General features: G+C 42.2%; 1 long non-coding RNA gene across 1 annotated transcript in view; it reads right to left on the bottom strand.

Annotated features, from left to right (window-relative positions):
- Window positions 1–1514: 1514 nt before the first annotated feature.
- The window catches only part of LOC132407154 (uncharacterized), a 35780-nt gene continuing 20279 nt past the window's right edge, over window positions 1515–17015 (bottom strand). The window contains exon 3 of the long non-coding RNA XR_009516384.1: window positions 1515–4208. This is a non-coding gene — a long non-coding RNA (uncharacterized LOC132407154). The remainder of the gene's footprint in view (window positions 4209–17015) is intronic.

The raw sequence follows: 17015 nt of genomic DNA, 5'->3' as shown, positions 1-17015 counted from the left end.
TGTCCTCTCTATTGTTCTCTCCTGAATGGCATTACATAGAATATGGAGCATGAAACATAGAACATACAATGTTGAACACTATAGCACAATATGGCCCCTTCAGTCCATGGTGTTGTTCCAACTTTTTAACCCACTCAAAGCCTTCTCTCCTGTACAGCCCAAAACCCTCAAATTTCCTTTCATGCATATGCTTATCTAAGAGTCTCTTAAATTTCCCGAATATATCAGCACCTATCACCACATCTGATCTACACATTTAGTATTCTCTATGTAAAAAATCTGCTTCTGAAATCTCCCCTAAACTTCACTCCACTCATGTAAAAAAGATGTCTGCTGGCACTAGCCACTGCTGTCCTATTACAAAGGCACTGATTGCCCACTCCATCTATTCCTCATATTATTTTATACGCCTCTAACAAGCTGCCTGTCTTCCTCCTTCGCTCTAAAGAGAGAAGCCCTAGCTTGCTCATTCTATCCTTATAAGACATGCTCTCTCCTCCAGGCAGCAGCTTGGTAAATCTCCCCAGCACTGAAGGAAGTCTGACTTTCTACAACGTAAGCGATCCTTGGAATATCTCCACTTTGCTGGTGTAAACGTAGGTTGAGGGCTTGAATATTCCACATTCACATATTTCCTCATGATGAAACTGGGAGTTCGGCCCATCAGGTCTCTGCCAGCTCTCAGAGCCATCACACTATTTTTTTTCCTGTAAGCTATTCTCACCACATTCCACACACTAAGGTTACCGTCATCATCCTCGTCACCCTCTCCACCTTCCCCTGAACCTCCTCCATCTTCCACATCTCCCCCGCTCCTGTTCACGTCACTCCAGTGAGAGGGAAGCAGGGAATTCCTGAAAAGGCAACACTAATGACTTAAATAGTATCTAAAGCATCCTTACATTGATAGAATGGTTTGGATGGTAATGAAGGGAAAGGTAATCACAAAGGAAACACGAGTGAATCTGCAGATGCTGGAAATAAATAAAAACACAAAATGCTGACAGAACTCAGCAGGCCAGACAGCATCTATGGGAGGAGGTAGTGACGATGTTTTGGGCCAAAACCCTTCATCAGGAGCCTCCTGATTTTGTGTTTTTAGTAATCACAAAGGGACTAGGTTAATAAACTTACCTGGCGGATTGTGTACAGTCTTTGCTCATGAAGTGGTTTTCACCTCAGTAGTTCCTCTGTCTATCACCGTCCTCCACTCCAGGTGATGAGATGTTTGAGAAGAGGACCCACCATCACCCTCCAACCCTCAGCTCCCTCCCACACCTCCAAATCCTAAATTAATGATCTGTGTCCCAGTCCATCCTATTTTGATTGGAAAGGAGAAGATGAATGACATTGAATAAACTTCTCATAATCGTGTGTTGGAGGTGTGTGTGTGTGTTTGTGTTTTGAGGTGTGTCTGTGTCTCCATGCATGGGTGTGTATGATTGTTTCTATGTTCTTGTGTGTGTGTGTGTGTTTGTGTATGAGTGAGACATCATCATCACTATGTGCTGTACTGTATGATGTAAGTAATCATGGTCAGGATCATTCTCAGAATGCTTTGTACAAAACCTGCACTTCGTTCAGAGATTAGCAAACACATCCCACATTAGCATGTCTTTTCTCTATATGAGACGGCCGACATTCTTCAATATTACTTTTGCTAAATGTAGCAATTTGATTTTTACAAGCAACTTCACTTGGCATAAAATGAAAAAAAATATTTTATGCACCAAGGAAAAGTACAAACTAGTTACTCTCAATAAGAAAGTGTAAAATAAGTTTTTCCATAGTCCAGGTGAGTATATTGCAAAGACAGAAAGATAAGCATTTTTCACAAGTTTAAGACATCCTAAAGTATCTTACAAAGGTGAAGTTTTTTTTAAAGTTTAGTCTCTGTTCTAGAAAATGAATCAGTTCAGAAATCATCTAATACTCAGAGAAATCTTGTGAAATTGAACTTTACATCTTCTGGTACAGAAAGTATCATATTTAATCATAAGGCTCAAAGGAAGCCTCCTGTTACCTGCTGTGACACCTGCTCTTGGTTAAAGAAACTGGCTGAAAGTAGAACAAGTCATTACACCAAATGATGTGGATGAAATGTATGAAGATTCCTGCATCTAACATGCCAGACATCACACACTATACTTCAAAGTGCTGTGAAACAGTTTTTCTAAAAGAAAGATGTTGGGGTTGGCTTTACTTCTTTAACTGTTATGTGAAGGGGAACGAGCACACTCAGTGGCCACATTATTAGGGACAGCTGTACACCTATTCATAAATGCAACTATCTAATCATGTGGCAGCAACTCAATGCATAAAAGCATGCAGACATGGTGAAGAGGTTCAGTTAATGTTCATACCAACTATCAGAATAGGGAAGAAATATGATCTAAGTGACCTTGACCGTGGAATGATTGTTGGTGCCAGAATGGGTGGCTTGAGTACCTCAGAAACTGCTGATCTCTTGGGGGGTTATGCACAACAGTCACTAGAGTCTACAGAGAATGGAGGGACAAACAAAAGTAAAGCATCTGGTGAGTGGCAACTCTGTGGGCAAAAATACCCTGTTAATGAAAGAGGTCAGAGGTCAGAGAAATATGGCCAGACTGGTTCAAACTGACAGGAAGGTGACAGTAACTCAAATGCCACACATTACATCAGTGCAACTAGTTCAACGTGTGTGCATCTCTGATATATATAAAACAGTATCCTTGAAAGTGAGACTAGGTGGTGGAATCAGTCGATAAGTGAAGTTGTACATGCTAGTTCAGGAGCCTGAGTATTACAGGGTAATAACTTTCTCTTTAACTTTCCAAATCTCCCATCACTAGAACCATTTCTGCATACTAACTGTTCAGGTTGAGTGTTGAGAATGGCTCTTGTTATTTGGTTGACAAGGCACTGGTCTCAGTCTGATTCAGTTGAAGCCCACCCCAGGGAAACAGCTACTCCTTTCCTCAACTAATTAAACCCATTTCTACCCCTTGCAGTCTTTAGGTCACATATCCAGCTTTCTGATCTCTTTAACCTTCTGTACACTTGTGGTCTGAGTTTTGTCTTGCTCTTGAGTTGTTCACAGACCCTCTGCAGAACCTTCGTATTCCCACATATGATGTTAGTCCTTATGTAACCAAGGTAGCTGGGTAACATTATGGGCATGCTGTGTTGGTGCCAGCATGGGTGGTGACATTTACGGGTGCTCGCAACACATCCTTGGGTGTGTGGTTTGTTAATGCAAATGACACATTTCACTTTATGTTTCCATGTAGGTGTGAGAAATAAATCTGAATCCATCCTTTCCAATTCAAGAAGATTTTGTCATACCAGGTAGTCACTGCAGTGTCTGGGGCTGATTCTTGCCACTGCAGAGAAACCCCAACTTCCCCGACTTAACGTCAGTCAACCATAGGCCCATATGACCGCTGTTCAGTAAGCCTGGACCTTTGGGTTAGTAGCTTGGTTGGCTGCCATGCCGGCATAGTCAACCCCTTTATGTATGGCCTTATGGCTGCCCGTGAGAGGTAGTCAGCCACAGCATTACTTTTCCGCTCGAGATGTTGTATTTCAGTTGTGAACTCGGATATGTAGGCCAAATGGCGTTGCTGCCATACAGACCAAAAGGTCTGATATTTTGGCCATCATGTGCACAAGGGGTTTATGGTCAACGAGTGCTGTGAAATGGAGACTCTCTAAAAGAAAACAAAAATGGTGGACAGCCAGATAGACCGAGAAGCTCACTGCCAGAAGTATTGTACTCCCTTTCAGGGTGACAGAGCTGGCAGCTGAAGAAAGCAAGCGGCTGCCACACACGTCCAACCAAAGCATAGCCTTTAAGCAGAGAAACAGGCAAGCACAAGTTCAGCAGCTTGCAGAATGATACAGTGATAAAAATTCACCATGCGGAACACTCCTGTTGTTTGTTAGTAGTGCAGGGCAGTGGGAATCCATAACTGTGGCCAGGTTTTGATGGGAGGGGTTTCACACCTTCTGCGGACATGCGACGGCAAGGATTAATCAATGCGGTTTATGGATTAGACTCTGCAGTTCATGTTATATATGTTTCTGGTCACTCTTTCTTTATTCTATGACAGCGCTCCTTGCAGACGTGCTCAATGGTGGGGAGGGTTTGCACATGATGGACTAGGCTGTATCCACTACTTCCTGTGCGTTTTTCCATTCAAGGGCATTGGTGTTCCCATAACAGCCTGTGGTACAATCAATCAAGACCAAAATTAATCTGAGTGGAACTAAGAAACAGCAAGGGACAAAAATCATTGACAACCATCATCTATAGGGCCCCAGACAGAGCACTGTAAAGATAAGGAAATTAGAATTATGTGTAACGAGGGATTTATTGTACGCATGTCTATCATGGGAAATGCATTTAGTCTTGGCAAAACAAATTAACAGCAATAGCAGAAAGATGAAATCATGGAGTGAATAAGGGATTGTTTTCTCGATCCACATGTTGAGGAAACAGTGAGGGACTGACTGATGGAATATTTGTACAAATGAGAAAAACAAATTACTGATCTGGTAGTAAGGGACAATAACGGGAGAGCAAATCCAATATAATAAAATATTATAGACTATTTGGAATTGATTTAGTTCAAGTTCAAATCAGGATCTTTAAACAAACAGCATAGGGATGAGGTGAGAGTTGCTATGATATGCTATGAGTGAGATATGTTTAGAAAACATATAGAAAACATAGGTGAGATATGCTTAGAAAACAAACCCATATCTATAATTTCAAAACCATAAGACATAGGAACAGTATAAGGCCATTCAGCACATTGAGTCTGCTCAGCCATCCCATCATGGATGATTTGATATCCCTCTCAACCCCACTCTCCTGCCTTCTGCCAATAACCTATGTCTCCCTAAGTAATCAAGAAGCTATCGACCTCCACTTTAAGTATACCCAGTGACTTGGACTCCACAGCCCTCCGTGGCAATTAATTCTGCAGATTTACTACCCTCAGGCTGCAGAAATTCCTCCTCACCTCTGTTCTAAGGCTGTGCCCTTTGGTCCTAGGCTGCCCCACCATAGGAAACATCCTCTCCACTCCCACCTTCTTGACATCACATCCTTGCTCTTATATTCTAGTCCTCTTGAAATGAATGCTAACATTGCATTTGTCTTCCTTACCACTGAATCAACCTCCAGTTAACCTTTAGGGAATCCTGCACAACGACTGTTAAGTCCCTTTGCACTTCTGATTTTTTAGTTTTCTCGCCATTCGGAAAATATTCTACGCCTTTACTCTTTCTACCAAAGTTCATGACCGAGCTACACTATTTTCCATCCGCCACTTTGCCCATTCTCCAAATTTGTCTGTCTTTCCGTAGACTCCCTGCTTTCTCAGCACTATCTGCCCTGCCACCTAGCTTTGTATTGTCTGCACGTATGCCACAAAGCCATCAACTTCATCATCCAAATTGTTAACATACAACATGAAAAGAAGTGATCCCAATACTGAATCCTGCAGAACACCACTAGTCACCAGCAGCTAAGCAGAATATTACCCCTTTATTGCTGCCCTTTGCCTCCTACCAGTCAGCTAATTTTCTATCCATGTTAGTCTCTTTCCTGTAATATGATGGGCTCTTCAAAGTTCATAGTAAATCATTTTATTCTCAAAGTACATATATGTCCTGTGATCCATTTTCCTCTGAGCATTCAGTTATCTTGTTAAGCAGACTCATGAATGGCATTTTGTCAACAGCCTTCTGAAAATCCAAGCAAACAGCATCCATCAACTGTCCTTCATCTATCCTGCCTGTTACTTTCTCAAAGAATTCCAACTGATCTGCCAAGCAAGATTTTTCCTTAAGGAAGTCATTCTGACTTCAGCTCACTTTATCCTGTGCCTCCTCGCACCCCGAAACTTCATCCTTAATAATCAACTCCAACATCTTCCCAACCACTGAAGTCAGGTTAATTGGCCTATAATTTCCTTTCTTCAGTCTCCCTCCCTTCTTGCAGGGTGGAATAACATTTGTAAGCCTCCAGTCCTCCGGAACTATTCCAGAATCTAGTGATTCTTGAAAGATGATTAATAACGCCTCCACAATTTCTTCCGTCACATCCTGCAGAACCCCAGAATGTAAATCATCTGATCCAAGTGACTTCAGACCTTTCAGCTTCCCTAGAATCTTCTCCTTAGTAATAGAAACCACACTCACTTCTGCTCCTAACACTCGTGAATTTCTGGCATACTACTGTATATTCCACAGTTACGACAGATGCAAAATGCTTCTTTAAGTTCATCTGCCATTTCTTCGTTCCCCATTTCTACCTCCCCAACATCATAGTCCAAACAGTGTCCCCCTCCAAACAACCTTTCTAACTCCTCTCTTGTGATTCCCTTTACTCCTCTGTAATACTGATGCATCTGAATTTAGCTTCTTCCTCTAACACTGCAGAGTGAATTCTATTATGATAACTGCCTCCTGAGTGTTCTATTACAAAATCAAATCAGATCAAGTTTAATTAGCATTCAAACCATACACAGATACTGCTGAATGAGGCAGCATTCCACTGGGGCCAAGATGCAAAACATTCAAAATAGTAAGCAAACATTAAAAAAAACCGAGTAACTTAATTCAAAATATCAAGCAAAGAAAGAAGCGTATATACTCAAAAAAAAAACCTTAAGGTCCCTAATCAATTTGGTTCATTGCACTACACACTAACCAGAATCGCCAATCCTCTCGTGGGCTCAACCACAAGCTGCTCTAAAAAGCCAACTTGAAGGCATTCTACAAATACCTTCTCTTGGGATCCAGCACCAATCTGATTTAACCAATCTTCCTGCATATTAAAATCCCCATGAATATCATGACATTGTCCTTTTTACATATCTTTTCTATCTTCCACTGTCATTTATATCCCACATCCTGGCTACTGTTTTGAGGCTGGTACGTACCTCCCATCAGGGTCTTTTTACAATTGCAGTTTTTTTAACTCTTCTCACAAGGACTCTACATCTTCCAATCCTATGTTACCTCTTTCTAAGAATTGGAAATTCACTTTTTACCAACAGAGCCACCCGACCCACTCTGGCTACCTGTGTGTCTTTTCGATACAGTGTGTATCCTTGGATGTTAAGCTATGACCCCAACTATGACCTTCTTTCAGCCACAACTCAGTGATGTCCACAACATCATACCTGCCAATCTCTAACTGTGCTACAAGATCAGCTACCTCATTCCGCGTACTGTGTGCATTTAAAAATATAACACCCCAGTGCTGAATTCATCACCCTTTTTGATTTTGCCCCATGTTACACTTCAACTCATCCCACTGACTGCATTTTTGCCTGTCATCTGCCTCACAGTCTCACTACACACTGAATCAACTTCTGTACCAAATGCCCCATCCTCAGCCCTAATACTTCGGTTCCCATTCCACTGCCAAATTAATTTAAACCCTCTCCAACAGATTTAACAAACCTGTCCCACACGGATATTGGTCCCCCTCAGCTTCAGGTGTAACCCATCATATCTTCCCCAGATCCCATTGATCCAGAAATCTGTCCCCTGTACCACTTCCTCAGCCACTCACTCATCTGTACTATCATCCCATTCCTGTCCTGACTAGCTCATGTTACTGGGAGTAATCCACAGACCTTAAAGGTCCTGCAATTCTGCCTCTTTCCGAACTCCCTGTACTCACTACACAGAATCTCCTCCCCCTTTCTACCTATGTAATTGGTGCCAATGTGCACCATGTCCTCTGGCTGTTCACACTCCCTCTTGAGAATCTTCTGCACCCACTCTGAGGCATCCTGGACTCTCGCACCTGGGAGGCAACACACCATCCTGATCTTTCTGTCACAGCCACAAAATCGGCTGTTAGCCCCCCCCCCCCAACTATCAATTCTCCTATCACTATTGCCCTACCTGACTTTACCTCTCCTTGATGAGTCTCAGAGCTGGCCACACTGCCACCAGCCTGGCTGCTACTATTATGGCCAGATAGGACATCACCCTCAGCAGTATCCAAAGGGATAAACTTGTTGCTCTGGCGAATGGCCACAGGGGAACCTTTACTCCCCTTACTTCTCCTGGTCTCCACCCATCTACTGCCAGAAGCCTACACTCTGGTTGTGACCACCTCAGTAAAAATCTCATCTATGAGGTTTTCAGGCTGGCTGGTGGTGTAATGGCATCAGCACTGGACTTCGGAGCTAAGGCTCCCGAGTTCGAATCCAGCCGGCTCCCTTGCAAGCTTCCCATCCATGCTGGTAAAAATAAGAAAGCCTGCTAAAAGAAAATGCCGTCACAACGGCGTCGCGATGACTCCACTCGGAGTTCTGGGTTTTCTTCTTTTTCTTCATGAGGTTTTCAGCCTTCTGGGTGGTCCTGAGTCCATCCCGCTCCAACTCCAGGTCCTTGACCGTGCCAGTCAGGAGTTGTAGTTGGTTGTATTTCCTGCAGCTGTAGTCATCAGGGAGACCAGGAGTTATCCTGAAATCCCACATCACACAGACAGAGCATTTCACTGCCTGAACTGCCGTCCTGCCGACAGTTGTTACAACTCTAGCCTATGCCTGAATTAACATAAAGTTAGAATTAATATACAGTTTAGAAAAAATAAAACAACACACTCCTCTTTACAACATAAAAAGCTAAATGGAAATGAAGTTCATCTTTGGAGAACTGCATTATGATATTTTACATCAGTTTCCACAGTGAATACAAACAGCATTCAGCAAATATTTATGTATTTTACTTAGAGATACATCGCAGAATCGACCTTTCTGGCCCTTCAAGTCGTGCTGCCCACCAACCCCCAATTTAACCCTAGCCCTAATCATGGGATAACTTACAATGACCAGTTCACCTACTAACTGGTACGTCTTTGAACTGTGGGAGAAAACTGGGGCATCCAGAGAAAATCAATGCATTCTCCGTAATCTAGGAATTGGAAGGGAGGGACGAAATCAGGAAAATTATAACTGCCAGAGAATTGATACTGAGATGTGGGATGACAAGTCTCCAGGCCATGGAGGATCTCATTCTGGGATCTTAAAAGGAGTGGCTAGTGAGACAGTAGATGCACTGATTTTAATTTTCTGAAGCTCCCTGGACTCAGAATGGTTCCTTTTGGCTATAATATTGTAAATGTAACTCCTTTATTAAAGAAGGGAGATAGAAGGTTGGTGATGCTGTGGGTAGTGCTGCTTATGTCGGGTCTCACTTGTGAGACATGGTGTGGACAGATAGCTCAGGGTGGGAGCTGTATCCATGGTAAAAAGATCCCTGGGACCTGCTGACCTGCAACCCTGCAGGTCCTCACATTGTACAACAACATCTTGTTACTACAATCAATCTTCTGTTAATTAGTCTGCTGCACACCCAGAACTGGCATGAAGAAAACTCCAGGGGTAGAAAGCCTTGCAAACTCTCGTCACAGAGTCACCTGTTCCTCCCAGCTCAGAATTACCAGTTCATATTCTCACATTCTGCTTCCCAAATGAGGGATCTGAAAGGAAATCTATCTGATTTGCATTTCTGTGTGTTAAAACAGCTCTGGGCCTCGAAAATTAATGTCACCTGATATCCACAGGGGTGTGGGTGTCAAGGCTGACACTGTAGGCTGCCAAAAAACAAGATGTTTCTTTTTAAATACATGCTTGCAATAATTCAGTGTCTGGTGACGTGCAGTGCCACAGCCTCTGTGAAATGTCTGGGGGCCTTCAAGGTTGTGCCTATTCCATAAATGACACCACTAGCGGGCACTATTCATTGCCATTGTGAAACACAGTGATGGGAAAAGCTCACTATTACATCATAAATCATGCGCTAGTCTACATTGGTGGAATGGCAGCAGAGAGAGTCAGCAGCTTAAATTTCTGGGCAGAAATATATCAGATGAGCAAAGCACACAAACACAAATGCTGCAAGAACTCAGTAAATTGAGCAGCATCTGCAAAATTTACATGACCATTATCACCTATGAAATTTTACAAATTTCTGCAGCTTATTTTGATCTTGTACAGAAGACTCCCCCTCTCTCCTCCATAACAGCCGGTGATGTAACCAGTCAGAATGCTCTCTACAATACGTTTGTAGAAGTTTTTGAATGTTTTATATGACAAATCAATCTCTTCTAATGAAATATAGCTGCTGTCTCGCCTTCTTTATAGCTGCATCAACATGTTGCTTCCAGGTTAGGTCCTCAGAGGTATTGACACCCAGGAACTTGAAATTACTCACTCTCTCCACTTCTGATTCCTCTACGAGGTTTGGTTTGTGTTTCCTCATCTTACTCTTCCTGAAGTCCACAATCAGGTCTTTGGTTTTACTGATGTTGCAGCGACACCACTCAACTAGTTGGTATATCTGGCTGCTGTACACCCTTTTGTCACCACCTGAAATTCTGCCAGCAATGGTTTTATCATCAGAAAATTTATAGATGCTGTTTGAAGTGTGCCTAACTAGGTGTAGAGAGAGTGGGACAGTGGGCTAAGCACATATCCCCGTGATCGCCAGTGTTCATTGTCAGCGAGGTAGAGATGTTATTTCAAATCCGCACAGATTGTGGTCTTCCGGTTAGAAAGTCGAGGGTCCAATTGCAGACGGAGGTACAGAGGCCCAGGTTCTTTTGAGTATGCCTTCAAGTAATGAATCTCAGGGTTGTATATGGTGACATTTATGAACTTTGATAATAAATTTATCTGAACTTAGCACTATAATCATGTGACTTCCCAACTAAATTTTCTGGGCCAGCATGTTCATCATCCAAACCACACTATGATTTTTGTCTTATAATGGGATGCATCTGGAACAAGCCTGCCTGTGCAACCACATTGAGTGAAACTCTGCAGTGATAGCCACGTGGCACAAAGTGAGGTATAATCTTCTGCACCAAACACTTCATTGTCAAGCTGCTCACTACAGAAGAGATAAAGCAAAGAATGGTTAATAGTCCATAATCGAGTACTTCCAATTCCTTGTGCTGACCCTGATGGTAAGCAGGATTTATTTACTGATTCCAAATTGGACCCAACCAACTCAGTCGTTAAAGCCAAAATGCGTTGTATAGTGCAATTGCAAAACAGACTTCAGAGTAATTACAGCTTATCATTAATTCGGTCATTTACCAGAGAAAGAAGTTGTATTTAACAATGTTTTTTTAAACCAAATGGATGTCTCAAATAAATATTTTTTGCAGCTGTTAGATATGAAAACAAATGAGGAGTGCTCGATGACTCTGGACCTGTATTCGTTGAAGTTTAGATGAATGAGGGGGATTTCTTTGAAATGAATCGAATAATGAAACATCTAGATAGAGTGGATATTGTGAGGATATTTCCCATAGTGGGGGAGTCTAGGAACAGAGGGCATAGTCTCAAAATACAGGGACATCCTTTTAGAACAAAAATGAAGAAGAACCAGAGAGTTGTGAACCTGTGGAATTCATTGCCACTGATGGTTGTGGAGGCCAAGTCATTGAATATATCTAAAGCAGAGATTGATAGGTTCTTGAATATTAAGGGCATCAAAGGTTATGGGGAGAAGGCAGGAGAATGGGGATGTGAAGGAAAATAAATCAACCATGATTGATTGGCAGAGAATACACAATAGGTGAATTGTCTAATTCTGCTCCTAGGTCTTACTGTCCTACGGTATAAAACAACAGCTACTTAGCACACAGCAAATAATATTAAAGTGAATCATTATGAGACATAATTTGTCTTTCATTGTGACTTGAGGTCTTTTTATAAATCTCCTAATGCACAATTAGCACTTAAATTTTAGTCTCATGGAAAAGAAATACTTCCAACTATGGAACATCTACATAGAATAAATGCTCAAATTGTCCAACTCTTCATTCTACTCCATGGAGTCTAGAGCATGGGACCTGTCTGGTAGAGAAATGAAGTCTGCTTCAAAGTCAAAAGTACATGTATTATCAAAGTATGTCTAAATTATACAACCTTGGCTGCCTGTACGCAGGTGAAGCTCAAGGTTGCATTATTTATATATACTTTGATAATAAATGTACTTTTTGACTTTGAACATCAAAAATAATGTCAGCATTTATCTCAGCATTTCTCTATGTTACTGGAAAAAACATTTAAACTATGACATTGGAACATGCTAATTAAACTAACAAGGGTAGTTCATTTATGAAACAGCCACATAGGTTCTCCACAGTTGCTTTCTCTTTCTGACTTACCTTTCAACTTTCTATATCAAATCATAGTTACTACCCTGACAGTAGAAGGTCAGATACAACTCTAACAAGTTGTTAGAGCCTTAAAGCAATAATTAGCATTTATAACCAAAGTAAGCGTGACAGCGTGGAGATATGTCTCCACTGAAGGAGGTGCAAAGTACTCGTTCCCTCTCCTAGCCTGCAGATCACTCTTGGGAAAGGTGCAGCACCTGCTTAACCACCATCACCCTTCCACAAGATTAGGGTCACATGAAGCCATGGGAGCAGGTGGTGGACGGTCGTATGAGCAGCTGGTGCATATCACAAGTCCTGGTTATGTGACCATTGACACCAGGCAGACAATCTCTGAAGGATATTGATACTGATTGATGTTACCCATCTTGTAAAGGCACTGCCTGGAAAAAGGCAATAGTCAATCACTTGCGTAGAAAGATTTTCCAAGAACCATCATGGTCATGGAAGACCATTATCACCTACATCATACAACACGGCACATAACGAACAAACAATCTAATGTTATGCATCCCATATACAGTATGAATTGATAGTGTTTATCAGCTAAGAATCATTGATAATAGCAAATGAATTCATTGATGACATTTGGCAGAATATAAGTGGTGAGATTTATTTTTTACACAGGTATTTGGCTGCATGCCCCAAGTGCATCCTTTCCAATCTCGGCACAAGGAAAGAGCTGTTAGAGTAGGAAAGAATCTGCTTTCCTTCAGCTTATTTTGCCCTAACACTGTGTTGTGGAGAAACACAAAAAATGGAGGAGGAACTCAGGTCAACCAGCGTCTTTGGAGAAGAATAAACAGTCAATGTTTTGGATTGACACCCTTCGTCAGGACTATTTTGTGGATTCTGGGCTCTGGAAGCCATTAGCTAGCTCAAGGATCCCAACTCTTCTTGTCATGCAACAAGTTTAGTGGGCAAGGAAACAGAAATCCAAAACATGTTCTTAATCATTAAGGTGAGGGTGGCTAAAGGTGGGATTGTGGGACGGTATCAGATCATCAAAGATCTGTAAATCAGTCAACAAAATCTGGTGATGTTGATGCTGTCTTAATAAAAGCTGGTGTCATTAACAGGTTTCACCTAGAGCCAGGCATGGCTCAGAGAACAATTAGGCGCTTTCAAAAGGGAAGCATGACAATTTTCTAAAGGGAGCTCATTTCCAGATGCAGACCACCCAGGGTTCCATGGTTCTATTCTATTATAGACACCTATGGCCATCTAGCCATTAGTTAGGAAATATGCATATCATCGATATGGAAACATGCCTCCACAGTATCACAATGAATGGCATCAGTAACACATAGACTGTTAGGAAAGAACAGTTATTAGAAAAGAAGAGAGAGGGCAAACTAGTTCTACCATTCATAGGGACAGATGTATGTAAGTATAGTTGGTTCGCTTTGTGCCATGACACATGATGTAGGTGATCATCGTTTTTCCATGAACATGATTGTCCGTTGCAAATTTTTCCACAGAAGTGGTTTGCCGTTACTATGTTCTGGGCAGTGTCTTTACAAGACGGGTGACCCCAGCCATTATCAATACATTTCAGAGATTGTCTGCTTGGTGTCAGTGGTCACCAAACCAGGACTTGTGTCACCAACTGCTCATACCACCATCCACCACCTGCTCCTGTGGCCTCACGTGACCCTGATCAGGTAGCGAAGCAGGTGCTAGACCTTGCTCAAGGATGACTTTCAGGCTAGCAGAGGGAAGGAGCATCTTACACCTCCTTTGTGAGAGATGTAGCTCCACTCCACCATCCAAGGAGGTAGAGTACATTGGACTTTTGAATTCAATAATATTATGAGGTTATGTAGAGGTGTCTATAAGCCAGGTGCTTGTGGCCTGTACTGGATAAATCACCCAGTGATAGCTGTGGTAATTCACACACAACTATGCTTTTGATAATATTATTTATCACATAGAGTCAGAGAGGAACCAGTTTAATGGTTTTAAAACTGTGCTTGTTTGGCAATTTCTTAGTTTATTGGCACTGGGCAGCAGCCACAAAAAGGTTTGAGTTTAAAATAGAGACACTGGATCACTTGTTCTGACTTGGATTCAGCATGAGGTATGGTCGCAATTTGTGTCATACACATTACACAAATATTATTGAGCATATCTATCGTCAAAAGCAACATGTTACTTGCTAATGTGCTTGCAATCAAATTTGGGGAAATGTACTGACATCTTTCAAAATTAAACCATGTCAAGACATCACAGTGGTACCAAAGATAAAGTTGTATTCCAGTGATCAACCCTGATTCCCCAGATATGTCAGTGTAAAGCTGGTATTTTTTCCAGTGACTGAATGGGTTCCCCAGGGCAGGGGTTCCAACCGTTTTTCTGCCATGGACCTCTCGGTTAACAATGCCTCTGTTTTCTCCCGCATCCCAAATTATTGTTAGTTGGCAGTTTGATTGGTCATCATAGCTTGTCACAACAGACAGCCAGCCACTCTAGTGTTGTTTGGTTGATGTTGAGCAGGTCAGTGTCAGCTATATCAGGTGAGAGTGGGCAGTCGCGCAGAACGTGTTCAATGTTCCGCACTCACAGGATCCGCTGGGCTTTAAACCCCACTTCACCATATTGCCTCCTGTCCTACAAACTCCTGCTCTCGCTCTGCTGAGAGTCGGTCAAGCAGTGTCCTGTCTGGCAACGTTTCTGTGGGGTCTTGCACTGTCTTGTTTGGTGGGGTTCTGGCTTCTGTTCGTTGCCAGATGTCAATCCTGTACGCTTGGGGGGGACGTCCCGTGTGGTAGTTCCTCTGCTGTAATATACCCAAGGAACTCAAGGGCAATAGATGGCCATGTGTGAGAAACAAAGCAATGAATTACAGAATGAGATGAACGGAATTGCTCTCTCAGTGTGTGTGGTGTATTGCAAGAAACTATTTATTTATTGAGGTACAGCATGGAATAGACCCTTCCAGCCCTTTGAACTGTGCTGCCCAGAAATCCCTCAATTTAATCCCAGCCTAATCACAGGATGATTTATAATGACCAATTAACCTACCAACCGGCACATCCGTCAGCTGTGAGAGGAAACCTGAGCACCCAGAGGAAACCTACACAGCCACGAGGAGAAGGCACGGGCAGTAGTAGGAATTGAACCCAGCTTGCTGGTACTGTAAAGCGTTGTGCTAAGCACTATGCTACCATGAGGAATAATCAGTCCCACCTGTATCATTCCAAAATTCACTCACTCAGATGTCTAACACTGACTTCAAGTATATTTTAACAAATTTGCTAGTTAGATCAGTATTAATAGCATGCATACCCAACAACAGAGTCAGAGAGTCACAGAGCTCTGTGGCACAGAAACCGACTTCCAGACCATTGAGTCATATCAAACTGTTATTCTGCCTAATCACGTTAACTGCACCCGAACCATAGCCTTCCATACCCCTTCCATCTACGTACTTATCCAAACTTCTACTAAATATTGAAATCAAACCTGCACCCACCATTCCACAGGCAGCTCACATCACCCCGTGAGGAAGAAGTTCACCTCATAGGTTCCCCTTGATGTCCAATAAATGGCAATAACTAAGCCCATTCACAAATCATATACCTAACCCATGATCAGTTAGACATACAATCTCTTCATTTGTTCCACACTCATTTTAGATTTGCCGGGTCCGATGAAACAGATTGATTTCCTTTTTCATCTGGCTACTCTACAAGTCTAAGCACATCTTCCCCTCAATAGTGTTCAAGCTGCAAATCCAGGACTTTAGCAGAGAAAGCACGGAAGACCAAAAGACATGGAGCAGAATTAGGCCATTTGGTCCATCACGTCTGCTCTGCCATTCCATCATGGCTGATTTATTATCCCTCTCAACTTCATTCTCTTGCCTTCTCTTCGTAACCTTTGACACCCTGACTAATCTAGAACCTATGAATCTTGGCTTTAGATATACCCAAAGACTTGGCCTCCACAACCGTCCGTGGCAATGAACTCCACAGGTTCACCACACTTTAGCTGAAGAAATTCCTCCTCATTTTGGCTGTAAAGGGACATCCTTGTATTCTGAGGCTCTGTCCTCTGGTCCCAAGCTCCCCCAATATAAAGAAACATTCTCTACGCATCCACTCTATCTATGCTTTTCAATATTTGATAGTTTCTGTGAAATTCCCCTCATTCTTCTAAACTCCGACAAGTACAGGCCCAGAGTCATCAAATACTCCTCATATGTTAACCCTTTTATTGCTGGAATCTTCCCCGTGAATCTAGAGAATGAAAGGGGATGAGGCAGGGGAGGAGAAGGATGGGTGGAATAAGGAGAAGCTTAACTATCTTATCAGGTTATTTGGTCTCACACAATAAGCAAATTAGTGTTCATGGATTTATGACTGTTCAAAAGCCTGATAGCAGAGTGAAAGTAGCTGTTCCTAAAACTTTGAGTGTGGTTCTTCAGGCCCCTGTACCTTCTCTTTGATACTAGTTATGAGAAGAGGGCATGTTCTGGATGTTGAGGCTCCTTAATGATAGATGCTGCCTTCTTGGGGCATCACCTTTAGAATTTAAGGAGTAACTTCAGCAGGTTCTACCTTCATATATTATAATGTAACTGTTATCTGGTTCGAAACTGGATATTAGCGCTGACCTACTATTGATGACAGTGACACCTTAGCTATAGATACACACAGGGTCAGAGTAATGTAACGTAATAAAAACAAGCCCTTCAGTACAACTTGTCAACGTGCATCTGCACAGTAAATTGTTTTCTTATTCTTTTATTTTGAATTCATTGCCTTCTTAATTCACCATCTGGTACGGAGGGGTCACTGCACAG

This window comes from Hypanus sabinus, chromosome 2 (genome assembly GCF_030144855.1).
Source record: "Hypanus sabinus isolate sHypSab1 chromosome 2, sHypSab1.hap1, whole genome shotgun sequence".
In the NCBI taxonomy this organism is placed as follows: Eukaryota; Metazoa; Chordata; class Chondrichthyes; order Myliobatiformes; family Dasyatidae; genus Hypanus; species Hypanus sabinus.
The sequence above is the reverse complement of the archived record's forward strand: the minus strand, read 5'-3'. Positions and strand labels throughout refer to the sequence as shown.